Source organism: Argiope bruennichi, chromosome 6 (genome assembly GCF_947563725.1).
Source record: "Argiope bruennichi chromosome 6, qqArgBrue1.1, whole genome shotgun sequence".
In the NCBI taxonomy this organism is placed as follows: domain Eukaryota; kingdom Metazoa; phylum Arthropoda; class Arachnida; order Araneae; family Araneidae; genus Argiope; species Argiope bruennichi.
Genome location: NC_079156.1, coordinates 47,789,690 through 47,817,627, shown reverse-complemented (window position 1 = coordinate 47,817,627; position 27,938 = coordinate 47,789,690). Strand labels below are relative to the sequence as shown.

The following is a 27,938-nucleotide window of genomic DNA, read 5'->3' as shown; positions in this document are numbered from 1 at the left end:
TTTCGTCCTCTACCTGGAAGAATGCCAAGTTGCCCAGTTTTTTCAAATTTCTGCATCATCTTGCATAGGGTTCCTGGAGACACTGGACATCATTTAACTACAAATTGTAAAATATTTTGTCAATTAATTATATCACATGCATAACTAATAGGTTGATTACATAAAATATCATTCAACATTTCAGATGAACAATTTATAATTGTGTCCTATGACAAGTTTGATCAATGTGTTAATATTAGAAACATGAAAGTAAGGAAGGAAATAGAGATATATAATAGAAATATAACTATATGAAACTACTTAAAACTGCTTAATTTTATTCATGTTATAGTTCAATTTATATAGTTCTATGTTTGAAATAGTTTAAATAAATACACTCTGCAAGAATCAATATATTTCAATTATCACAGAAATAAATTTCATTGCAGAATGAGAATTACGTAATATTAACAATCCAACCACAAAAAAAATGAATAAATAAAAAACTTAAATGAAACATTACATAAATTCAAAACTACATAGGATAATCAATACCGAAATCTAAATTTCAAATATAAAATAATTAGCTATGACAAAAAAAAAAAAAAAAAACATTGTAAATTCAAAGTATCCATATCAACAGATCAAAACTGAAGAAAATGAAAATTGGCATTCTATAGAGTTAGGAGAAATAATTCAAATGTGATTATTTAAGTAAGATTTAGCAGTTTTATAATACTGAAAAAGGAGCAAAACAAATGAGACATAACTAAAATTATTTGTTATCTAATTGAAAGCATACACTTTATTAATTAAATCAGTACTTCAGAAACGAATGAAGAAAAAAAAGAATTCTTTCCTATAGAAGTCATTCACTAATTTGGTTTCAGAATGTAACTATCTGAAGATTCTTTTTATAGGCAATTCTCTATTTTTGTCAATATACCAATCAACTGATAACCACATTGAAATTGTATACCCATATAAATTGACTTTAACCTGGTCAATGATATCTTGGAACTAATTGTCACAGACTTACTCAGGAAAGATGCAGTATAAAATTACAAGCATAAAGAAGATTTAAGAATGAAACAATCATTTCCTTTTAATCGGATTTTCTTTAGACATGTTGTTTACCAACAGCCAAATCAAAATTAATAAAAAATTCCACAAAAAGAAGAATAATTTAAAACATAAAATAACCAGTGGAAATTGCATTGTATATTCTTCAATAAAGGCATTATCCTTCTTCTTCTAATTAAATTTGTGGACTTAGACAAGGCTGTGAATGTTTCACATGACAGTGAATGATACTCAAATACAGAACTAGGCAGTGAATCTAACATTTTGCTGCTTCTAATAATTAGAATAAATATTTTGAATGGCTTTTTGTCATCCGAATGACCTCAAAATTAGACTAAACTACAGAAGTAGCCACAAGTTAACATACAGAATTTCAATTATTTAAATCCGAATGACCTCAGGAAGCATTTATGAGTTACATCATTTAAATGCTTACGAAAGTACCCCGAGAAAAACACTCAAACATTTCAGATTTGAGTCAAAAACTAAATAAGTACTAAACATGCATACCAAATTTTATCTATCTAGCTCTTTGAATTTTGTAATTAGTCCACTTATAACTCAAGTAGACAATTAATTGAAAAACTAATGGGGAAAAATTATTGATATGGTCTTATTACATATCATATTTTTACTTTGCAGTTTACATTGCCTACTTATCTCTAACAGGTAAAAAATTCAACCGCATTTTAAATATTTTTGGAACACCCTGTATGTAATGAAACCCCTCCGACTACTTTCAGGTATTTTAAGAGTTCTACATTTCAAATAAATGTTGTGTATTATTTTATTTTGGCATTTACAGATTGTGAGAAATAAGACTACATACTTTTGACGAGATATAAACCAAGAGCTTCCGAGATCATCAAAACTCGATCCTCCGATTTCATAGTCTGGACCTTCAATAAAGACTCAGACTTTTTGTAAGAGTTTAGAGGGTGTTATTAAGTGTATTCTACTTTTAAAATAAGTAGGCCCGAGCCGCAAGCAGTGCAATAGCGGCCGGACCTGCGCTCCAGATGCAATGAATTGCGAAACTGGAACAAGTTCCAAAAATTAGTTTAATATCGAAGGCACCTAATAGGTGCCGTATCAGATATTAAGCTGATAAGAACAGATACTACACTTTGATCTTAGCCAAAAGGCCGAGAAGCGATAACTAGAAACGGTTCTGAAAAAATTATTTAAACGAAAAAATTGAAAATCGTAAGTATGAAACGTTTGCAGGACCCAGCACAGAGCAAAAGTATAACCCCCCCCCCAACTATTCAAAGCGTGAAATTACCAGAAATTTCTTCATAATTGTTTTAAAAATATCAAAATTAAGATAAAGTAAAATTGGATTTTTAAAGAAATTACACATGAAATAGATTAAATCAACTATTTTGCAAAATATTCTAAATTTTTTTTATATATACCAAATTATTATAAAATATAAAAAAATAAAGATCATTTTCAAATTATTAGCATTATCTCCAATTAAATCAAAGCTGGAAAACATTTAAAATAGTAACTCTCTAGCTTGAATATTTATTTGGCTAAAAAGAACATAATAGTTAAATATCTTCCCACAAAGTCTTATTTCCCACAATTGTCCACCACATTTAATTCCCACAAAGTTATAAATTGCCTAGGAGTTTATAAATGCATTGACTTTCCAAACAAACAGAATAGAATGCGATTCAATCATGGTTTTGAAATGTAGCCATCTCAAATACCATACTACATAGTTATGAAATAATATGGAAATCACAAAACCTTCAAATTGCAACTCAATGCTGATTGTAATGTTAGCATGTCCAAACAGATAAATAATTAAACAGAATTCTGAAAGCTCTTTCAAATGTGCACAATAGAGAAGAAATTATTCAACAGCTTGAAACATTGGAATGCATCATACAGAATTCAAATAATGTAAACATATCCAAAGTAACAAATATTAAATAATTAGAAAATTGTACAAAATTCACACAATTTCGTAAGAGTGGTATGAATAAAATAAAAACTTACTTTTTTCATTAAATGAATGTAGTTTCATAATTCATCACTTCAATAAATAAAGGAAACAAATTTCCCAAAAGGTCAGTACTGTAAGAAGAAAAAAAGTGTTAATTATCACATTTTAAAAAAGTTTTTGTACTTCAAGCTGCCCAAGAAAGTATATTACAATGCCTCAAAATTTAACCCTCATCAAATGAAGAAATTTATTCAATGAACTATTTTAAACTTTTCAAAGATAGCATTTATCACAAGGTTAAGAGCAGGAAAAAAATCATACAATGCAAAATATTGCTTTGAATTTGATTGCAATTAAAATCATTCATACAAATTGCATCCAAACCCAATTTTAAAAACAATTAAAGAAAAAATTAATTTATTCAAAACAAAATTATTATCATTGGCTCATTTTTTAGATATCGTAAAAATTTCTGCGATATGTTAATGCTGTGGAAGAAAGAAATTCGCTATTAATTTTTTTCATTAAAATTATATTTAAAATTTTACTAATTCCGTTCTTAGAGAGCTTCTAATTCACAGGGAGTAACATCTGGCTAAATTTCATGTTTCTAATTTCAATGTTTTACTTAATCAATCAGGAAAAATCGCTATGCAAGATTTCACGGAAATATATATATTTATATAAAACCCCTTAGAGTTAAAAAAAAAATTAAGTTAAAACAAATTTATAACTCTAAACAATAAAATAGGTTATAATGCTTTTTTTTATTATTTCTTTCAAATTTTAAATACTAATCCAGCAGAATTTTTTAAACAGAAAAACTAAGATTAGGTTTGATAGAACCAACAAAATTTTTAAACAAATAGAGGCATTTAAAAATTTCAGAGAGAAAGAAATCGCTGTAACAGAAAATTTATGGATGTCTGAAAAAGTTATTTAAAAACAAAAAAATTGAAAATCGTAAGTATGAAACATTTGCAGAGCACAACACAGGGCAACAATATTACCCCCCCCCCATTATTCAAAGCGGGAAATTAACAGAAATTTCTCTATAATTGTTTTAAAAACATCAAAATTAAGATAAAGTAAAATTAGATTTTTAAAGAAATTACACATGAAATATTCTAATTTTTTTATAGATATATATTAAACAATTTTAAAATATAACAAATAAAGACTTTCAAATTACTAGCATTATCTACAATTTAATCAAAGCTGAGAAAAATTCAAAATAGCAACACTCTAACTTCAATATTTGGCTAAGAAAAAGATAATAATTAGCTAAAAATTGTCTGGGAGTTTTTAAGCACACTGATTTTTCAAACAAAATAGAACAGAATGCGATTCAGTCATGGATTCGAAATGTAGCTGTCTCATAAATGGGACACTAGGTATTTCTGAATTAAATTTTAAATCGCAACATCTTCAAACTGTAACTCTATGCAAGAGAGTAACAGCAAAAGAGGAAATAAGTTCAGCATGTACAAATAGCTAAATAATTAAACAGAATTCTGAAAGCTCATTCAATTATGCACAAAGAAAAATAAATTATTCATTATCTAGAAACAATGGAATGCATCATGCAGAGTTCAAATGATTTAAATATATCCTAAGCATGAAATATCAGAAATTAGGAAATATTACAAAATTAAAGGCTGGCAATAACACACAATTCTGTGAGAGAAGTATATGTAAAGGAAGAAAAGAAAAACTTTCATTTCTTTCTTTCAGAGCTTTTTACTTCTGAATTTTAAAAGTACACATCTTTTAAATGTTCAACAATTTCTAAATTTCATTAAAAAAAAAATCTATACTCATCCTACAAATAAAAATAAGATTTTAATACTTTAAAAGTTATAGGAAAATATGATCAAATGAATATAATTTAATTCATCACTTTAATAAATAAAGGAAATTAATTTAAAAAATTAAAAAAGAGGGTCGTACTACACAAAGGAAAAAAGTGTCACTTACCACTGTGTCATTCATTTCAGTGGAGTCCTTTTATAGTGCTCATTTGAATAACCAAGACAAGTTGCTATTTAATAAATATGATAACATTGGTTAAATTTTCTTTGGTTATATTAGAATTATCCATGAAACCATGAAACTGGGAAATAATATCTGAATTCAGCAATAAATTATTTGTCTTCATTTCTGGAAGATACTCTAATATTTCATTTAAATTATTGATTTTGTTGACTTTTATTGGTAAAGAAGAAATATTTGGAATTTGACAGGCTTGTTTTTACAACGAAAGTCGACACCTCTAATAAATCATTTAACAGATAATGCGATTTCAAGACCAGAACTTAATTCAATGTTCACAAATAAAATTTTGTTTTTATATAAATGGTATTCCAGAATTTTTTCAAATTTACTAACGAAATGTTCTGCTTTAGTTCTTCAAGATTGAAATCTCCTGTCTCATCATCATCATTTTTTTCTGTTATGCTTTTCTGGAGAGCTTTTTCTATATATTGTTGCTCTAATTTCATCTTTTTTGTTTCAAGATTTTGCCTGTGAAATGCTGAAGATGACATATAAGAAACACAATTTGGCATCTGGGATGGAATTGCTCCAGTGACTAGTCTGGAATATTTAAAAGGGGGACTTGATAATTTTTCAGACTTCAAATCAAATAGACTAGTTTCTTTTTCAATGTAATTCAAAGACCTACAGTAAAGGAAATTATTCATAAATATTGACTCACTTTCATGTTTAATTTAAATACAGTAACAAATATACAACATGAAACAATATATAATCATAAATATAGAGAGTTTATTTTGTTTACTCAGAGTTATTTATTGTTATGTTATATAGTAAAATTTAACAATATAAAAAAATGTAATTATAGAATGGCTACATAATACTAAACAACACATGTAAACATAACTATGGCAAATATTATAATTATTATTGACAATAATACTGCCTACATTGCAGCATTGTATGAAATAATTCATTAAATCCATCACAAATAAAATCCATCACGCTGTATGGCACTTAACCATAACAATTCTTTATTAAGTTTTTCCTCTTTAGGAAAGGAAAAAGCATTGACTCTTGGCCCATTCCTACAATTTTCATTCCAGTTTGAAACAAAACAGATTAAAGGCATTTCTATTCCCTATTTTAAGTCCAAATGAATTTTCGTTGGAATTTGGAATTTTCTTCCTGCCTCCTCAAACACAAAAATGACCATTGGCTCAAAAAATGGCATGGGAAGGGGAGAGTTCATCACTTATCAGTGATGAGGGTGAAATTCTTCCCTCGGTCCCCCAATTCATAACCCCTCATGTCATCACTCAATGTCACGTCATGACTTTCTGGGACATAAGAATTCTGGCATTGTCTACTGGTGGTTGTGTCGCCTATCCATTTTGTCAATATAATAATTTAATTAAAATAAATTGTTTTGGAATTGTAATAATGGATGAAAATTTTGCAACCAGTTTTGAATATTAATACCCAAAATTCATACTTTTGCTCTCATAACACATTGTATGATCCATTTGAAGTTCGAAGGAAGAAAGGGTGAGGGAATAGCTCCATATATAATTTTTTTAAATAAAAAAGATCCATTAAAGCTTAAAATCATAACTAACAGAAGCTTTTCCGTACAATATGCAAAACCATTTTTGCAAATTATTCCGATAACTGGACATTTTCAAGTGATGAAGCATTTTCAATATATTGACCACATTTTTTTTAGACTAATAAGTAATTTCTATTAAGTAATTTTATTTGCAACCTCATAAAGCTAAGAACTAAAGCATTCCAATGGCAATTATCATATGACTGGCAAAACCGCGATGTTCTAAATAAGTTTTTTTTAATAATTATTTAATAGAAAATAATAGCAGCTTTCACAAATGAGCAGACTAAAAAGAAACTGCCATATTACCTCTTAGATCTAAAAGCATACTAAAAGTCTTTTATGAACATTTAACATTCCTAAAATTTAAACGAAAACCTGCTTTATAACCTACTAGCTGCATTTGGCGACCAGCCGGTTCATCGATCTTAATGCTAGTTAAAATTTTAATAATTAAATATTATTCTTTTTTTAATAGCTTCTTCAAAATATTTTAAAGCTTCACATTTTGATGGTCATATAATTCATTCATAATATTATAAAGGCTTTCAGCTATAACGTAATATGTATCTTTCTTATTTTCTATTAGCTCCCGTAGAATTCATGCTTTAATTAAAAGTGGAAATGGTTAAATTGCAATTAATATAAGAACATTTTTAGTTAGCATAGGAAAAAAATTGAAGCTTGGCAGTGGGGAAATGAAGATTTTTTTGGTAGGAAAGTTAATTTTTAATTAATAATTAAAATTCTAATTAAAAATTCAAAAAAGGGACCCCAGGTGCACATTTCCGAATTTCAAGGTATGCATGTGCCAAAGTTGGTAGCTGTAGGTCTAACGTTCTGGCCTGTAGAGCTCCAACACACACATACATTGAGCTTTATATAAATATAGATAAACAAAAATTCTTACTTTTAAAACAAATTACAGAAGAAACGCTATATATATTTTATGAAGAAATGAAAATGCTTTAACAAGTCCTAGTTTTCATAAATAACAGAAACAAATCCATAAAGTCGGAAAAACAACAGCTTTGTAGCATATTATCAGGAAATGCCTTCTGTGGCATTGGCTTACAGTAGTTACGGAATATTAACACTAGGCATGACTTGAATATTTTTACCGACTCTATAGTGTGATTGTTGGCAAGTGTTTTGGATTAATGCGGTTGAAAGTATCTGAAAAGCGAATTTGGGTTTTAGACACATTTTTTCTAATTGATTAAAACAAAAATTTAACTCAAAACTACTAACATTCACAAAATTACATATCACATCTGATATATTTAAGTCATATTTTTGAGTTATCGTGTTTATATATCTCTGAAAGGTGAATGCAGTGAACCCCTTGTGGATTTGGCTCAAAATTTGAGATATTTATTCAATAGATATTAAATCTGTGCACAAAATGTTAACTATCTAGCTCTTCATTTTGTAGTTATCAATGTATATTCAATCAGTCAGACAGATAAGCATATTTCCTCTAAACGGATGCTGCTGGATTTAATTGAAATGTACAAGTTTGGGAGAATATCGTATACCAAATTTCATCAATCTAGCTCTAAGAATTTCTATGTTATCTTTGTCACAAACATTACCTGAAAACGTGCTTTCGAATTCAAGGAGGTACAAAACATGGCGATTCATTAAAATCTTGAGTTTGAATTTTTTGGCGATTGCAATATTTTCTCTAAATTTTGTATATGAGAAAGTAAAAATAACAATCGAAGCATTTTTTTTTTTTAAATCCTTTTTGAAGGTCAGCGTGTCACAATACGTCACACTGCTTCAAAATTTAATAAAACTTTATCAAATGAAGAATTTTATTCAATGAAAATGCTTTAAATTTTTTTCCCTTTTTACTAAAGTTTTAACAGCTGTGGAATAACATGATTAAACAATTTGAAGAAGCAACAACACTTTGAATTTCATTATAATAAAAGTCTTTGTTGTAAACTGTGTCCAAAACTAATTTCTCAGAAATTATTTTAAAAATTGCATTCAACCAATCAAAATCTTTATTTTTCATTATTTATTTATAACCTTTATTTATATTATTTTTAACTGTTAGAACGGTGTTAAAATAATTTTTATGCAATATCATGTTTTGATGTTATGATAAAAACACATTAAAATTCTATTTAATTAAACTTCGAATTATAAGTTTGAGAAAACCGTTCTTAGTGTGCCTCTATGGCCCCAAAAATACCTTCCTAAATTTCATGCTCTTAAATTTAGTGGCTTTAGACTAAGCGTTGCTCCGAACAAGACTTTATATATAAAAATATCATTGGGAAAAAAGTTTTCTATAAAAGTTATAAAAAGAAGAAAAAAAATCATTATAAAATGAAACCATGAAAAATATTGTAACTTTTTTTTTTCTTTTTTTAGTTCTTTAAAAATATTTAAGCACCAGATCCAGCATTTCTTGTTTTCATAATCGAAACAAATTTGACAAAATTAGTCCAACAAATAAAAATGTTCAAATGAATGGGGACATTCAAAAAATACCGCGAAAGGTATCACGATCACTGAAAATTTAAGGCTTCAAGTTACAATATCATGATTACTGCATGCCACATTTCAAAATATCAAGAGCCTAACTCACTTCAGCATTCATTACCTAGTCCGATTTTTCTTCCAACAAATTCAAGGGCATTCAGAATCATCCACATTTATTACTTGATTTTGCTTTATCACTCAAATCAAATCATTTAATCGATTTAGCTATCATAATTCAATCACAAGTAACAATAGAATGCATTTACTCAGATTTCATGCATAAATGTTTCCTTACAAATGGAGTGAGAAATTCCATGAATTTCAATCATTAATAGCAGTCAAGAATGAAAGATCGGCCAAAATTGATGTCCTTAAACATTTTCATATATATTTGAATATGTTGACAAGGAACCTTAGATTTTGATAATACAGAACAAATAATTACATTGATTATGATCCATTAAGGAATATCGACCAAACTTTCAAAAAATCTTAAGCTTTATTTCCAATATTTTAAAAATTCTGAATATAGCTTTTTTCTATACATTAATTTCAAAACTGATTGCTTAGAATTGCATTTTAACATAATTGTAACAACTTAATTTCTTACTTATATTGCTCTCAGTGCCTCACACACATTTTTAACTTTAAAGATACTGATAAAAGCATGTTTAAAAAAATAAACTATTATTACTATATCAGATTTCATAAATCACAATTAAAATTATGATGAATTCTTGTAAACATTTTTTCCCTTAATATTGTTTCTTAAAGTATACTTTACAAAATCAAAAGTTCATCAAAATTATTTGATTAAATGAAAATTAAATTTTTAAAGTATTAAAATTTTGAAGTGTCATCAAAAGCACATAACTAAAAATTTCACAATTCTAGCACATCAAGAAGAGAGTTGAAAATCTACAATATTCTTATGTTATGAACATGAATTTACAATGAAAAAGGTTATATAATGCATATAAATTTCTTTTTAATTAAAAAGAGATCTTTGTAAAATCACACAAGAAGTAAAACAAAACTCACCTCTATAAACTGAAATGCAACAGTGGGCTTTGCTTGATTTATCTGTTCTTGCAGATGTTTGATTTTTTCGCCTGATTTCTTCCAGCGACTAAGTAATTCCAAGTGCTTTCCAAAAGAAATATATTCTGCAAAGACAGAAAGAAGGATTTAAAAAGAAAGAAAAATGAAAGAACACTACAAAAATACTATATGCTCAATAATTGTAATACCAATTGTATTAAATAGACAAATTTCTCGATCAGAATTTACAAACTACTTTTTTGATCAGAAAAAATGACATGTCAGAACTACTTAAAGAAATAGATGTCTTTAGTGACTTAATTACTAGAAATTAAAATCAATTAAAATGACTGGGACTAATTAAAACAGCATCAACAGTTTTAACTTTTGATGCATATTTTATGCAAAGAAAGCATATTTTATGCATTAATGCTTTATTTACAAAGGATACTGTATGCATTTTTTTAAATGTTTCATCAAAACCAATTTTGCTTTGTTCACACTTAAAATTAACTGCAGAAATTTGTCTAATAATCTTTACATTAAAACTCGCATAAGAATTTTCTAAAATTACTATATGTTCATCAATTGAATTTTTATACTTTACTTTAAAAGTAAATATAATGAAAACTTTTGTCAGTCAGGCTTGCATTAACTAATATGATTAAAAATTTATTGCATCAATTATAGATTATGCTCATATTTAAAATTGTACATTTTTAAGATTACTAAAACATTTAGTAAGATTAAATTTATAGTCAATAACAATATTTAATAAAAAATATGAATAAAATTAATTCACAAATATTTTATTAAATTAGATCATTTATAATTGCAACTAATTTGTCTATTTCCTGACATAATAATTTCAAAAAAATTTATTACTTTCTTAATTGAAATTGACCATCTTTCCAGACATGAATTTACATGTTTTTAAGATATGTAATGAATCTTAATATGTCTTTTACTATTACAGAACTACCACTAATGCATCAATTTATTACTAATAACAAAACCAGAAAAAAAAATTTAATTAATCTCACAAAAAATGAAATATCGTGACAAAAAATATTTTCCCTGCTTTTCAAATAATTTCAAAATCCCATATAATCCCGCAACAAGGGGGTCGTTCATTTCCCTTCGTTAGTAGTTAATTTACTCATCTAAAATATATACAACCCATAAGGAAGAGGTTAAAATTATAATACCATTTCATAAATCTTCTAAAGGATTGTTCAAAGATGCCCCTTATCACCTGATATGTTTTGCATGCAAAATTTCACTCATGGTAAATAAATTTTTGGATAGAGTCATCAGCAAAAGTGTACTCGCATACAACTATTTAATTTTATAAATTAAATTTTATTTCAGAACTATTTATTTTATAAAATTTGAACATTTTTTTTTTAAATTTTCATTTAAGCAATAGATGAAAATAGAGTGGCAATTTCTTGAAACAGATATAAAACATATAGAGATTATTTGCTCCTGACATTAAGAAGATAAAAATATTGAAAATATCTTAAACAAATTCACAATATTTTTCTGGCCATGAAGCAGAAGTGCAAATAATTTTTTGTACTTTTACAAAAACAATCCTGCAAAAATAAAGGAAAACATAATGTGAAGTAACAGGAAAAATTCAAAATTAATAGTTAAATGTAATAATTAGTTAAATTATAATTAAATATTGATAAGTTATGAATTGTATCTTAAAAGTTCAAATGGAATATTTATTAGCATCAATTAGAATGGTCCACCTGAAACTTTCATGTAAGTTGCAGTAAAGAAATCCAACCTTAAATGAATATTAATTGCATACTATTGGCAAATAATATATAAAAGAACCAAGCAAAGTGTGATCTTACGCACCTAATTTTTTTTTCCCCCTTGTGATTAATCACCGACATAAGATTATTAAATAACAGGAAACCAAATTATTTTAAATGCAAATGATATGAATCCAGTTCTTTATGTTTTTTAATTATCATGTTCACTTGCACCTCAAACCACTGGACAAACTTTGTTCAAAATTTGATAAAAATCTATCATTTGATTTACACCAAATATTTGACACAGAAGTGCAACTGTAGTCACAAGGTTTTTAAAGAAACATATCAAGTTTCATTTTAGTCTTTGCAATTTTAAGTTATCATATTTACATGTAAAAGCAGAGTGACAGGCAATCAATTCTTTGACAGATTTGGTTCAAAATTTAAAAACAAACTACACTTTGCATGCAAAAACTATGAACCAAATTTTATTTATATAAATTTAAGTGCAGCCATTAAACTCAGTGGCATGACAGCCCATGTGGGCCAAGGCCTACAGTGCCCATATCTGCTTTCTTGACTGAGGGCCTTGCGGTACTAGGCATATGTCGTGGTTAGGTGGCCGCCTAATGGAAACTCCCAGTGTTTAGTCCAAAGCATGCTTGGTCCTCAGTTTATCGACCTACTGAAGGGATGGAAAGATGAGTCGACCTTGACCAGCTCGAGGATATAAATTATCTTTTTAAATAATCAGTTACAAGTATACAAAAGTAAAGATTGACAGACTATCAAGACTGATAAACTGTCCTCAATAGATTTCCTCGGAAATTCAATATTGCTTTACATTTTAGATGTTTGACTATTACTAAATTGTGCATGTCTAGCACTTAATGTTTTTTTAATTATCTGTCCAATTGTACTTAAACTGGACAAACTTTGTTTAAAATGAAATAAAAATTTATAAATTCTATATAAACAAAAAGATTACATAACTAATTTTATCTCAAACAGAATTTTAACTATCATGCTTGCAGATATAATTTTAAAAATGTGCGTATGGAACTCAAATAATTCTGAAACAGAGAACCCTGAAGAATTTGTATGTTAAATAGTTTTGATACTTTCACTTTGTACACAGGAAAGTAAAGAAAGATCTATTGTAAAATAAAGTCACTCACTGCTATATGCTTAAGGAACTTCGAATATTTTTGCGCAGCCATTAATATTGGAAAAAGGAACAAATCCATCCTTCATGGGTTGAATGGCAAAAATTAGTTTCACAGGTTTATACCTGAAATAAAGTAAAATAAGCATCTATTAGCATAATAAATATTCCAAAAAAAATAAACATCTACAGGAAATGCTCTCAATGGAAATCAACCTATTTGTAAGTCAACTTACTCCCCAAAAATATCCACAGAATCACTTTGCTGATTCATATTTACGGCAGTTAACTTCTGATCTAAAAGAGAAAAATTCTTCTAGTTAATAACAAAAAAACTATACAATAAATTGATGAATGGACAATATATGAAACACAGAATAACTTCATTTCAAAATATACAGTTTCAACAAATTTTCATGCAATATATACAGGATGTCCGTTCATGTAGTCCATGAGCCATTTTCTACACTGCTCCAGATTGGCAATAGTTCCAATCAGAAAATGATTGGATGAATTATCTTTTACGCTGTTTGACTCAATAAATGCATTTCTGGAAAGTTTTTATACAGTCTTACTTCCGTACAAACAGTTATATTTATTAAAATACATATCAATATTACATAACATATGATAAAAATCACATTGCTTAAACAAGTTTAGAGATGTTTAACCTAAATAAGGGTCCCGTAAAAATTTATTTGTAAGGATAATTTTAAAAAAAAATAACCCAAGAGTGCTTAATTTACATTTTGTAACATTTACAGATGCTTTTATTGACTTATACATTAAATATTTCTTCTTATGTAAAGAGTTTTTCGAACTGCAAAAGTATGTATATCTTACAAATTAGCTATTTACTTATGTATTATAAGAGTTAGTATCTTGTTCATAATAAAAACAATCCTATTAAGTATTCAGAATTTAATTTTTCCAAAATTATTTTTTTTAAATTATATTATAAACCAATATTATGCATAATCATGTTTGAATGGGTCAAATAATCAAACTTTAATTTATTTATAAATAAAATGTTTTAATTAAATAATTCAGCAACATATAGAAGAATCAAAGTATTTCCAGATTCCTGTTTCTACGCTTACCCTTATTTAAAACAACATTTCTTTTAATACACAAAACATTTTATCAAAGCACATTAATGTCAAAGAATAGTTCTTAATATTCAACAGATAATTTAAACTTCCATCTTACTACTGGCAAACTATGACAAATAATATATTATGACAGAATTAAATAAATGGAACAGCTTTGATATGCAGTCATTTTCGCCAAAAAAAATAGTTCATCTTCAAAATTTAGTGAAAAGATCGAATGTGGCTCGAACAGCAGCAATAGCGTAATGGTTGCAAAAGCAACACCGAAAAATTGCCAACCTTGCAAGACGCCAAATGAATGTATATTAAGTTTTAGCCTAATAAATACAATTGCAACAAAGTCATTTTCTAAAATTATTGGAATATTTGCAGTTCATATAACTACTGTTATGGAACTTTCCCCACTAAGTCCTTAAAGTTAATAGGTTCGCTTGTAATGGGTGTATGGAGACACAGTCAACAGGCCTCGGTAACAAACACAGATACACAGGTATCAAATACGCATCAAAACATAAGAAAAATACTACCCTTCCCTTTATAACTTTTTTTCTATATTGCATCTATATTGTATCAAATAAATTTCATGTTTGATGTTATTTCAAAATTATCGAACATTTTGTTGAATGTACGAGAAACTTTAAACAAACACAAAATTTAATAAATACTAGAATAAAATATTAGAAATAACATCCATCAATCGAACATTTTGTTGAATGTACGAGAAACTTTAAACAAACACAAAATTTAATAAATACTAGAATAAAATATTAGAAATAACATCCATCAATGAAGAATTTAATAAAAGACCCATAAGTTTAAAAATAAACACAACAAAAAAAATTAAAAAATACTAGAATAAAATATTAGAAATAACATCCATCAATGAAGAATTTAATAAAAGATCCATATGTTCCAGTTTAAAAATAAGCACAACAAAAAAATATTAGCAATGACATCCAGTACTTAAAAAAAAAAAAAAAAACTCAGAAGTGGAAGAAGTATATACACTTGCAGAAAATGTCTGCATACAATGCCCTATAAACAACATTCAAGAGCCAACAAAAGTGCACTGTAGGGGCTATATTTAATTTTTATTTAAAGTATTTCTCGGATAATTTTTTACATATCAATAACAATTTCATAAATATAACAAATTGTTTCATAGTAATAATAATAAATTTAAAATTACACAAAAAGTTATCAGAAGAAGTTTGTGTACAGGTATAAATTACAAGGATATTTTACCAAATACAAGGATTCAATTATAAGCCTGCATGAACTTGCATGAAATGGAATATCAACTGTAATTACTTTTTGATACTTATTCATGTCAACTCTGATGGCAATACAACAAATAGAATTTTAAAAATATGGTTTTGTTAATGTGATGCGCATTTGCAACCAAGTATTTAATTTTGTAAAGGAAAATCGTTTTACTAAGGAATGAAGGCAAAAACTCAAGCAATTGGCACGATAGTTGGAAGAACTCATCCTTCTATCTAAAGAGTGATCAATAATTACAAATAAACAAAATCTGTTAACTTAAAGCCACGTAATGGTTGCCTATCTAAGCTGACTTTACAGGAAAAAAGATACATTCTGAAATCTGTAAGTTTAAATCCAAAGATTACTGCATCTCAAATAGCAATTGATCTTAAGATAGAAAGATTTTAAAAAATTTCATGAAGACATAATACAGAAAATACTGAAAAATGATGACTACCATAGCTGTGTATCTTACAGAAAGTCGCACATTTCAGCTAATAAAAAGCAAGCGTTATTTTGCCAATGAGAGTGTAGATAAACCTTCTGAGTTTTTTTTTTTTTTTTTTTAAATATTCTTTGATGAAAGCTATTTTTGTATTTTTGGCAATTAAAGAGTGTAAATAAAATGGAGAAAACAAGGTATGGCTTTTGAGAAGCAACACCTTTTGCTTGCAATTAAAAATGATGGAGGTGGCATAATGATTTTAGGGTGCATTTCAACAAGAGGAGTATGTAGATTAACTTTTCTAGGTTATTCTTATTAAAAGAAAATTTGTAACAGAGCACACAAGATTTGAATCTTGGCAATGACTTTTGGTTTCAAAAAGACAATAAAAAACACACAGCCCTCAACGTGAAGTTCTGGCTGCTGTACAATACCAAAAATCAGTTGCATACTCCTCCACAATCAACAAACTCCATCTAACATTTATGGGTCTTATTGGAACATATGATTCAATAATATAACATCAAAAGACATCTGATAAGAATGAATATGATAAAATGGAATAATATTTCATCCGAGGACACCATCAAGCTAGCCAATCTATGTCTACACAACTGAGAGGTTCTTACAAATAAAGGTTATTCAACCGGATATTAAAGTTTAATTTACAGTTCAAGTAAGATATTTTTTGGAGACTATTCTTCATTTGTATGCAAACTTTTTCTGGCAACTTCTTTATGTATTTTAAATTATTATTATTTTAAAATGTGTTATAATTCTGAAATTGTTATTGATATTTAATAAATTGTTCAAGAAATGCTTTAAATAAAAATCAAGTTAAATACTTTAATGTACTTTTATTCTCTCTAAAAATATTTACTGTGGGTTTGTATGCAAATATTTTCTAGTAAATGTATATTACATATATATTTAGTTTCCAAAATATTTCTTACTTTAGATTGGTTACTTATATATATATGTGTGTGTTACTGGTATTGATAACTTGCTATCCTAAAAAAAAAGTGGATAAAAATTTTTGGGGAATATAATATATATGATGGTTAACAAATGTTTTCCATTGTTGCTCCAAATATTAAACAAATTTTATTGTACCTAAACTGTTTTGGCCAGTACTAAAACTAACCTCAAATGCAACAATCTAAAAACGACGTATTAACAAATTATGATTGCAACGCCATATATAATGGAAGAAATAAAGTAAATTTGTTTAGATAACTGTATAGTATATAAAAAAAGGTAAGTAATAATCTGATTAAATAGATTAAGAACAGCTACCACAATTTGATTCAGAATCCATCATAATCCAATTGCATGCGAATTCTTGCAAAATTGTAGGTCAAAAATCAGATTTTTTAAAAACATACAACAGATTTTTTAAAAACGTACATTGAATCCCCCAACTATTTCCTGATCAACTAAAATTTTCTCAGATTTCCTATTCTGCTCCCCATCACATTCATATAATACTAAAACATTAACATAGTTTAAATATTAGTAATTATGTCTCAGAATTCATATTTTAACACATAACTGCAAATGCAGGAACATAGTTCTTAAGTTCACTTTTGTACTAAATTTGGAATCTTGGAAATATAACTGAACTTTGAAAATATAACTGAAATGGCACAATTCACAAAACATTCTCTAAATGTTTCCTATCAATGCCCATTCATAACTGATCTTTTAAAACAATGGTTTTGTAAATATTTTGGATTTCTCCTCCAGTAATATTGTTGATAGCATAAATTGCCTTTTGTTTAAGGTCAGATGTGTTTAGGGAGCGAGTACTATAAAATTCAATCTCAAAAATAAAAATTGAGGGGCATTAGTTCAGGGGTTACGAAGGAACAATTGTGACTTTTCAAATCAATTCATTGTTTATCCATGTTTTCATTGAGTGTGCAAGTGCTCTATCTTACTGAAAATACAAACTTTTACTAATGATAATGGTGCATTTTCCAAAGACTATTACCATATCATTTAAAATAAGCTGCATATATTTTAGGGATGCAAGCATACCTTCATAAACAGAAGCCTTCTCAATTATCCATTCCAAACTCCACACCACACAGATGCAGAAAACTTTTTTTGGTAATGATTTCTTGCACAAAAATGGTTTTTGTATTAATCCAATAATGATCAGTAGTATGTTAATTGAAACCATTTTCTGTAAACAAACATTAATCAGTACACATAATACTCTTACGAAAGTTAAAATTTGTGTCTTGTTGGATTAATAACCGGTTGCAGAATGCTACACACCAGTCAAAATCAGAGGAAGTGAATGGTTAACATTAATAAATAGGTTAGATATCATTTCTGCTGTCTGAATTTTCCTGATATTACCAGGTTTTTTTCATGAAGTTTCCCTGGCTTTATCAGAATATATCCAATATCCTCAAAAATGATGTATTATTTTCTATTCTTTATTTATTGCACAATATGTTCTTAAATGCATGCAAAAAGTTTTTTATTTGCTTTTTATATTCCTTTAGATAAATGTATGGAATATTAAAGTAAAACAATAAGCTGATTAACAGACAAAAAAAAAATTTTAACTGGTACATGTAAGAAACGTGGATGTAAATTATCTGCTTTCATTAGTTGATAAAGATGTTTCATTCGACTTGCAAAAAAATTGTAATTTTTGATAAGAATTACAGATTTATAAAAAAACTTTCAGTTCAAGAATAAATTTCCCCAATCTCTCAGAATTCCCAAGCGATTCCCACTTTCCTGGTTGGCCGGCCACCTTGATGAATAAAAAATGGATTTCAAATATGTTTTTCATGTATTCTACCTAGTCTAGGTAAAATTACAATTTTTCTTACTTTTTAAATGCTTGTCCATCAGTTAGCAGAAAAATATACAATAATGTCAGTTCCTTCATCTACAGTGTACAATCGATTTTCCCTTGGGAAAGGTAATGAATCGGTTGTCGGATCGGAAGAATGAATTAATCATCTCATCACGCAGTAAACAAATGTGCGAGAAATTTCACATTCAGATATTGCCGTATAAATTCATTAAAATCTTCTGCGTTATTTTTATTCCACTTAGAATAACAAGTCATTTTTATTTTGGTATATGGTCCCTACCCAGCACATTCAATTTTCAATTAAGTATAACTCACTCAATTTTCAATTAAATACAACTCACTCAATTTTAAAGGTACAAATATAAGGATTTTTTGGTCATGATGCTGCATAAAAAAAATTAAAACTTTCTAATTGATTAAATATATCTAGAGGGCTCGAAGAAAAATTCAAAAAGTGTAACTTTTGGAAAATTAATGGGGAAAAATTATTGATAGTCTTATTACATACCACATTTTTACTTTGCAGCTTACAGTGCCCACTTATCTCTAACAGGTAACAAAATACACCGCATTTTAAATATTTTTGAAACCCCTCCAACTACTTTCAGGTATTTTACGAGTCTACATTTCAAATAAATGTTATGTATTGTTTTATTTTGGCATTTACAGAGTGTGAGAAATAAGACTATACACTTTTAACAAGATTTAAACCAAGAACTTCCAAGATCATCAAACCTCGACATGATCAAATCTCGATACCTCGACCCTCCTATTTCAGTCTGGACCGTCATTAAAGACTCAGACTTTGTGCAAGAGTTTAGAGGCAGTTTTTAGGTGTATTCTACTTTTAAAATAAAGTTTCAGATTTGATTCAAAAACTAAATAACTACTAAACCTGCAAACCAAATTTTATCTATCTAGCTATATTATTAATATGATCTTATTACATACCATATTTTTACTTTGCAATTTACATTGCCCACTTATCTCTAACGAGTAAAAAATTAAACTGCATTTTAAATATTTTTGAAACACTGTATATGATGAAACCCCTCCGACTACTTTCAGGTATTTTAAGAGTCTACATTTCAAATAAATGTTGTGTATTATTATATTTTGGCATTTACAGATTGTGAGAAATAAGACTACGTACTTTTGACGAGATTTTAAACCAAGATCTTCCGAGGTCATCAAATCTCGATACCGCGATCCTCCAATTTCAAAGTCTGGACTTTCATTAAAGATTCAGACCTTGTTTAGGAGTTTAAAGGGAATTTTTGTGTGTATTCTACTTTTATATTAAGTAGGCCCGAGCCGCAAGCAGTGCAATAGCGGCCGAACCTGCGCTCCAGATGCAATGAATTGCGAAACTGGAACAAGTTCCAAAAATTAGTTTAATATCGAAGGCACCTAATAGGTGCCGTATCAGATATTAAGCTGATAAGAACAGATACTACACTTTGATCTTAGCCAAAAGGCCGAGAAGCGATAACTAGAAACGGTTCTGAAAAAATTATTTAAACGAAAAAATTGAAAATCGTAAGTATGAAACGTTTGCAGGACCCAGCACAGGGCAAAAGTATTACCCCCCCCCAATTATTCAAAGTGTGAAATTACCAGAAATTTCTTCATAATTGTTTTAAAAATATCAAAATTAAGATAAAGTAAAATTAGATTTTTAAAGAAATTACACATGAAATAGATTATATCAACAATGTTGTAAAATATTCTAAATTTTTTTTTTTTATATATACCAAACTATTATAAAATATAAAAAAATAAAGATCATTTTCAAATTATTAGCATGACCTCCAATTTAATCAAAGCTGGAAAAAATTTAAAATAGCAACACTCTAACTTGAATATTTGGCTGAAAAGAAGATAATAAGCAAGCTAAAAATTGCCTAGGAGTTTATAAATGCATCGACTTTCCAAACAAACAGAATAGAATGCGATTCAATCATGGTTTTGAAATGTAGCCATCTCAAATACCATACTACGTAGTTATGGAATAATATGGAAATCACAAAACCTTCAAATTGCAACTCAATGCTGATTGTAATGTTAGCATGTCCAAACAGATAAATAATTAAACAGAATTCTGAAAGCCCTTTCAAATGTGCACAATAGAGAAGAAATTATTCAACAGCTTGAAACATTGGAATGCATCATACAGAATTCAAATAATGTAAACATATCCAAAGTAACAAATATTAAATTAGAAAATTTTACAAAATTCACACAATTTCGTAAGAGTGGTATGAATAAAAGAAAAACTTACTTTTTTCGTTAAATGAATGTAGTTTAATAATTCATCACTTCAATAAATAAACGAAACAAATTTCCCAAGAGGACAGTACTGTAAGAAGAAAAAAAGTTAATTATCACATTTAAAAAAAAGTTTTTGTGTTTCAAGCTGCCCAAGAAAGTATATTACAATGCCTCAAAATTTAACACTCATCAAATGAAGAAATTTATTCAACGAACTATTTTAAACTTTTCAAAGATGGCATTTATCAAAAGGTTAAGTGCAGGTAAAAAATCATACAATGCAAAATATTGCTTTGAATTTTATTGCAATTAAAATCATTCATACAAATTGCATACAAAACCAATTTTAAAAACAATTAAAGAAAAAATTAATTTATTCAAAACAAAATTATTATCATTGGCTCATTTTTTAGATATCGTATAAATTTCTGCGATATGTTAATGCTGTGGAAGAAAGAAATTCACTATTAATTTTTTTCATTAAAATTATATTTAAAATTTTACTAATTCCATTCTTAGAGAGCTTCTAATACACAGGGAGTAACGTCTGGCTAAATTTCATGTTTCTAATTTCAATGTTTTACTTTATCAATCAGGAAAAATCGCTATGTAAGATTTCACTGAAATATATTTATATAAAACCCCTTAGAGTTAAAGAAAAAAATTAAGTTAAAACAAATTGGAACTCTAAACAATAAAATAGGTTATAATGCTTTTTTTTATTATTTTTTTCAAATTTTAAATACTAATCCAGCAGAATTTTTTAAAAAGAAAAACTAAGATTAGGTTTGATAGAACCAACAAAATTTTTAAACAAATAGAGGCATTTAAAAATTTCAGAGAGAAAGAAATCGCTGAAACAGAAAATTTATGGATGTCTGAAAAAGTTATTTAAAAACAAAAAAATTGAAAATCGTAAGTATGAAACATTTGCAGAGCACAACACAGGGCAACAATATTACCCCCCCCATTATTCAAAGCGGGAAATTAACAGAAATTTCTCTATAATTGTTTTAAAAACATCAAAATTAAGATAAAGTAAAATTAGATTTTTAAAGAAATTACACATGAAATATTCTAATTTTTTTTATAGATATATATTAAACAATTTTAAAATATAACAAATAAAGACTTTCAAATTACTAGCATTATCTACAATTTAATCAAAGCTGAGAAAAATTCAAAATAGCAACACTCTAACTTCAATATTTGGCTAAGAAAAAGATAGTAAGTTAGCTAAAAATTGTCTAGGAGTTTTTAAGTACACTGATTTTTCAAACAACAAAATAGAACAGAATGCGATTCAACCATGGATTCGAAATGTTGCCGTCTCATAAATGGGACACTAGGTATTTCTGAATTAAATTTTAAATCGCAACATCTTCAAACTGTAACTCTATGCAAGAGAGTAACAGCAAGAGAGGAAAAAAGTTCAGCATGTACAAATAGCTAAATAATTAAACAGAATTCTGAAAGCTCATTCAATTATGCACAAAGGAAAATAAATTATTCATTATCTGGGAACAATGGAAGGCATCATGCAGGGTTCAAATGATTTAAATATATCCTAAGTATGAAATATCAGAAATTAGAAAATATTATGAAATTAAAAGCTGGCAATAACACACAATTCTGTGAAGGATATACATTGTCGGACTGAGGAACATTGTCAAACTGCCATTCTATTTGAACGATCAATAAATAAATTAAGAAGTCAAACGCGATTTTTCAGAACCTAAACTTTAAATCATACAACATTTTACCAATGCATTTCTGCCTCTATTCATAAATTTATTATGAATAGCACTTCATTAAAGATTTTTTTTAAATCTACAATAATTACACTTAAAGAAGCAATATATTAAATGTACAAATGATTTTGATAAATCTCTTAAGAATGACTTATATGAAATGAGGGAGAAAAGCAAAAAATATTTGTCAAATTTATGCCAGTATATCCAAAATTGATATCAGGAGTTTATATTTATAAAAGAAAATAAAGTCATTCTCCTTTGAATTTTTATAAAAATTTGGCAGAAATACAAAGCACACATAACCATATAATTCAACCAAATACAAAATAGCTTCATAATCTTGCAATATAAACAGATTTTTCACAAAAAATGTTATAAAAATGAAGATGGTCATTCATTCATCAAAATGACAACAAAAGAACCTAAATATAAAAACAAATCCTATCTAAAGAATCAAAAAATAATAATAAAATGCTTCCATGAATTGAAATAAAGAGCATATTTGTCACATCAAAACTTGCGAAATACATACTCAAAATACAATCATTTTTTGATACAATATAAATAAAACCAATCTGATAAAAAAAGTCATACATTGATAAGGCTTTTAAAATTAAGAAAATGTCACAGACTTTCCTTCTCAGAAAAATAAGAATATGCATATAGATATTTATTTCTGCACTAATTTCCTCAAGAACATGATTTAACAAGTATCAGCACTACAGATATCTAATTACAGAACTATTAAAATTCCAATAATAGAAATACAGGAAATTCTACAATTACTTAAGTATTTAATTTATCAATGGAAATGAACACTTTATAAAATATTTATAAAAGTTTCATAAATAGAAAACCCAACAGAGTGGCATGCATAATATAAAAAAATAAAGATTAAATTAAATAAAGTAATCATTTTATATCTTTAAAAAATTTTTAAGTAATAGCATTTTTCAGATTTATTATAAGCAATGATTTCAACTAAAATATTAAGAAACGTACAGTAGAATAATGTAAATAAAAATAGTAAAACCATAATTTACAACGCATTCTTTAGTTTTGCCGATTCTTATTTAAATAACTTCCGATATTGAAATGATATATTAAATTGGTACTTAAGATTATATCATCATGAATCTTCGGATACGAAACACATGACTAGACAAATTATTTTTCCTACGTAATTTACTTTAAAATTTAATGATTGGATAGCATTTGAAAAATACTATATCAAAAGTTTATTGGGAAAAAGAGAATCTTCAGGAAATAATTTCAAAAACCGGTAAGCCTAGCAAATAGGTTCCAAGACTGACATTTTTAAAAAACAATATGGCGATCAGTGTTAACCCTATAAAATCACCTAAAATAATGCCAAAATTATAATTAAAAAAATAAATACTTATAGCTCAGAAATAAACAGTATAACTATTCTTAATTAAAATAACACAAAAGTAAACACTTATTAAGTAAGAAAACTTACCTTTTAAAGAAAAATAATCCTCGAATTCTTAAAAACACATCGACATTCTTAAAAATCCACGTCGTACTTCGCGCTGCCACAGAACAAAAAGCCTAATTACCATACCGGTTGACAGTTAAGAATTCTTCTGTGCTCTAAAGTAATTTAACTGATTAAAAGCATCCCGATATCGAAATTCGTATAATTCTCGAAATACATATTTCTGAAATGTTAATATAATTATTATTATGTTAATAATGATTTTAAATGAATGTTCGAAAAATACGTAATCGTAGATACATCTATTAATTTAGTAATCGACAACAGATGGCGCTCCGATCACGAGAATTCCATTTAGTAAAAATAAACGAATAGAAATCCATTTAATTAGTAGGCGCGGCAAATTTAATCAAATTTATTTCTTAAAACTAGTAACTAATCGGCAACCAGCCAATATTACGTATAGGGAGAAATCAACTAATTTAAGTTGAAGGATCCCAAATAATAAAAGGTTAATGTTAATACATAAGAAATTGGATATAAAATAATCAAACATCGGCAAATTCCTTTAATTATTGAAAATCAAAATTTTTATAATAGGTAATTAATAGGTGATTAATTATATAATAGGTAAGAAATTTTAGTAAAATAAAAGATGCATTATATAAATAAAACATTAAAAAATTTCAATAACTAAGGGACTGGCAACTATAACTATATACTATAACTAACAAACTATATACAGCATTTCAAATATAACAAAATTTCACATTAAAAACAACAGAATTTGCAAATGATTTTTTGAATTTGAATTTGTTTATTAACTTTTCTGAATGAATATAAGAAAAGCAGAAAAGTCCTTGAGTAAATTAAGGGCTTTAAAAAATTATACTAGAAGCATCAAGTAAATAAAAGTATAAATATGCATATAATTAATAAAAACATGTATCAAAAAAATGTTAGCTATTTTTAATTTTTACTTTTGAAGTAACAAATAATAATAATATATCTCTAGAAACAGTAAAGATAAATGTGTATTGGTACACTATAGGCCATGTTGTTTGAACCAGAATTTCCAAATTTGGCACATACACATGTTTTGCGAGAGGAATGTGCACCTCAGAGTGATTATTTTAATTATAATTAAAATTCTATCATACTGATTGAGATTTGTTGCAGTTTAATAGCCTCCTGCTTAAGCTTTGAACTGTATCTCATGGAAAAAGACCTGTGATAAGAAAAAAAAATGCATTTAGATTTATGGAGATAAAAAATTTGGATAGTAAAACGATTAAAAATGAAACAAGAAACAAGAAACAATACACATTTCAGGAAACTTAATTTGGCTTAGAGGGACAAAAGTAAAACAAGAAGAACGACCTCAAGTCCCAGCAGATGGTAGAAGTGCATTTAATTGGATATCTAAAGGGACATGCAAGGTGGAAGGAAGTGATGTTTCGATTTGCTCACCGAGTCAATAAGAAGCTGCTTATATTGCACATCATTTTAATTGCTTTTAATATTTTTAGCTACCACATTGAATTCTGATTATAGAATATGCTATTCATTTCAGAGATCATATATAAAAAATATCTTTCATACCTCCTATATTTATAGAATAGCAGTTTTCAGTGATTTGAGATGGGGGTTGCAAATTTGCAATTTAAAATTAAGCAAAATTTTAGTACTTTTCAGTGTTAAATTCAGAAAATACTATAGCACCAAAATGATTTTTGCATCTCAAAATTTTAAAACATCTTGGACCAGAATTCGTTAGAAAAGTGGCGAACAAAATAATATATCTTTTCAATGGTACCATTTTTTTTTTTTTACTTTAATTTTTTTAGTTCATTTTTTTAAAAACATTTGAAGCCTTTTTACAACAATATTTTTCAATGCTGAAGTAAAAATCAAACCATTTTCAATGTTGCTATTAATATTTCTTCTTAATACTTTCTTTATTATTTTTTCCCCTCATTGTTAATGATAAAGATTTGGCTCTTTTTTTTTTTTTCTTTTTTTTTTTTTCCCCTGGTGCAATAGGTTTCAATACAAGGCATACTTTACTTTAAATAAAGTATTTGAAATTTTGTTGTATTTATAATTAAGGTTTAACTTCAAAACTAAGCAATGATGAAATATTTTTCAGATGTATTTCAATTTATTCTGTAATATATTTGTATATACAGAGGAAAAAAATTTGGGAAATGAGCAGTGCCATTAACAAAATAACTTAAAATTTCTAAAATAGTATAAAATACAAGTTATCAAAATCAATAATTTAAAAATATTTTTCTGAAAAAGAAATTAAGACACAATTATATAAAATATTTCATTGAAAATTTTAGTAACAATTAACTGGAACATACCAAATGGTCACTGAAGTTACTGGTATATCAATATTATAAAAATAAGAAATTTTTAAAAAAACCAGACAAAAAAAATCAAATTACAGACAAATGCCAATCAAAACTGTTTGAATCGGCCAAGTTCCACACTACTGATTTAATTATGCCTAGAACAAAGATTTACTATTTCCATAATTTTTAATAAACTGGAATTATTAATTATAATAAAATGTGAAGTAGTAAAGAAATTAGAATACATAAAAAAATATTTTACAGCAGAAGAATACATATATTGACAAATAAATTTTGATGTACAAGAATGAAAATATATCACATCTTTTTCATCGACACGAAAATAATGATGCACACATTTATATTCAATAATTAAAAAGTCTACAAAAGAATGATTGCCATAAAAGCTGAGATGAAATAAATTTCTATTATTTTGGTCAAGTATGAATAATTATACATTTAGAAAATTAATTTTAATACTATATTTATGCTAATTATAAGATAGATGAATAAATCAATTTCTAAAGGTTAATAATGAACTGATTCCATATCACCTAATGGAAAAACTTAGTAAAATTGCATTTGTGGAAAGATCAAAAAAATATTTTTTAATTTAATTAAATTTCAAAATATTTTATAAAAAAGTTGCATCATTCAAAAGCTAAAGTTAATTTATTTCATTTACAAAATAATAAAATAAAATGTAGTTATGATGTCATCGCCAAAATGGCAACATATTCGCCAAATGTAAAGATTTCGCCAGCCATCAGATTTTCAAGAATAGACCAACTTCGAATCTAGTTAATTATGGGTCGAAAAATTTTTTTGTTCCTTTAAATATTTTAAGTTTAATTAATATGAAATTATTTAAATGAGTTAAATGCACTAATTCATTTTAATACTAGGTTTATATAAAAGAAGCAAGAAAGATAATACAGCACATATGTTTGATATTCCATAAAAAAAAAAAAAAAGCTCGTACTTCCACTAATATTATCCAGTTACAAAAAAAAACATGCAATTTAATTTCAAAATGTCATCAAAAAATAAATATCGAATGGAGAAACTTAATACTGTTAAAATCCTTATGAAATATAAAGAATTTCTGCTTATTCATTTTACTAATGGAACAAAAACTTATTTAACATACCACTCAACAAATAAAGATTCTCCGAGTTATGAAAACCTAATACACATAAAAAATATACTTAAAAAGAGATCGCAATTAATATGCTCCTCCTTACGCATATCCAAAATAAATTTGAGTTAAATTTAAACAGTGTGGAATATAGCAACAAAAAACTCTATCCCCATTTTCAGAACAAAAGACAA

The 27,938-nt window shown here is 27.1% G+C and overlaps 1 long non-coding RNA gene and 2 other non-coding genes across 3 annotated transcripts; all 3 read right to left on the bottom strand.

Annotated features, from left to right (window-relative positions):
* LOC129972169 (uncharacterized) lies at positions 1–27,938 on the bottom strand. Its single transcript, XR_008784837.1, has 10 exons — positions 27,757–27,938; positions 25,407–25,474; positions 24,268–24,340; positions 21,044–21,121; positions 13,337–13,397; positions 13,114–13,226; positions 10,164–10,288; positions 4,997–5,698; positions 3,073–3,150; positions 1–97 (listed from the first exon to the last, which is right to left on the bottom strand). It is a non-coding gene; the product is annotated as an uncharacterized LOC129972169 (long non-coding RNA).
* On the bottom strand, positions 2,028–2,219 carry LOC129973103 (U2 spliceosomal RNA). The gene has a single exon (XR_008784936.1). It is a non-coding gene; the product is annotated as a U2 spliceosomal RNA (small nuclear RNA).
* LOC129973114 (U2 spliceosomal RNA) lies at positions 20,061–20,252 on the bottom strand. The gene has a single exon (XR_008784947.1). It is a non-coding gene; the product is annotated as a U2 spliceosomal RNA (small nuclear RNA).